The following is a 1,331-nucleotide window of genomic DNA, read 5'->3' as shown; positions in this document are numbered from 1 at the left end:
TGTCTCTGGCTTATGGATGGCAGGTCAGCCTCCTTGGCCATGTGAGCCAATAACTCATTGTAAATCCCAATCTCTCTCTCTCATTTGCAAAAAGTTCATAAAAATGCATATTATAAAAAAAATACACACATCCAGGGTGTTTTTCTAGCTGCCAGAGCCTGGATTTGAACTGTGTGGCCAGCTATGTAGGATCTAGCTCCCTTAACCACCAGGCTTCTAGGCCAGTCTCTATTCTTTCTGTCATATTCTATTGTTTCTGTTCCTCTGGTGAACAGATGCACACAAATACATTTACCTGGTCTTTGACCAAGGACAAACGGAATACAACAGAGCAAAGACAGTCTTTCCAACAGATGGTACTGGAACAAACACACATCTACATGCAAAAACAAAACAAAACAAAATGAATCTAGATGCAAACAGGCCATAATCCCATTACAAAAATGATCCGAAAGTGGATCATAGACCTAAATGTGCAATGTGAAGCTATAAAACTCCTAGAAGATAATGCAGGAGAAAGTCTAGCTGACCTCAAGTTCGAGGATGACTTTTTTTTCCTTTTTTTTTGAGAGGTTTTTGCTATAGGGTGTGTGCACTCGCCAGAAAGACAGAGAGAGACAGGGATCTTGGGCACGCACGCACACGCACCCGGCGTGAGTTTAAGCCACCAGGTCCAGGACTCAAACCGTGGTCGACTATGTGGGAGTCCAGTTAGCCATTACGCTAACTGCTGGTCCCAAGCATGACTTTTCAGATGCAATACCAAAGACACAATCGTGAGAGCAATCACTGATAAGCTGGACTTCATTAAAACGGAAAACTTCTGTAAAGAAACTGTCAGGAGAGTGAGAAGACAAGCCACGGAGTGGGAAATAACTGCAAGAAAGACATTTGAAAAAGGATGTTTAATCAAGAGATACAGGAATTCTAGAAACTCAAGCATAAGAACACAACTTGATTTTAAAATGGGCAGAAGTGGAGCCCTAACAAATCTCATCAGAAAACATACTCAGATGCAAATAGCACATGCCCACACTCGGGGCCATCAGGAACCCTCCAGGGCCTTTGAGAAGGCTGCCTTGGGGACACGGTTCACCACTGCACTGCGTACAGATGGACGAGACTGAAGGGAAACTTGAATGGCCAGCGAGCAGGATCTGGAATCCTCTGAGCTCTTGTTAAAATGAGCTCTGGCTGGGACCAGCAGTTGGTGTAACGGCTATGTTGCTGGATTCCCATGTAGTCGACCGCGGTTCGCATCCCAGACCCGGTGGCTTAAAACTCACGCTGGGCGCATGCCCAAGATCCCGAGAGGAGAATGGAGAAGGGAT

Source organism: Tupaia chinensis, unplaced genomic scaffold (genome assembly GCF_000334495.1).
Source record: "Tupaia chinensis unplaced genomic scaffold, TupChi_1.0 Scaffold147038_1, whole genome shotgun sequence".
Classification (NCBI taxonomy): Eukaryota; Metazoa; Chordata; class Mammalia; order Scandentia; family Tupaiidae; genus Tupaia; species Tupaia belangeri.
Note: the sequence above shows the minus strand (reverse complement) of the source record.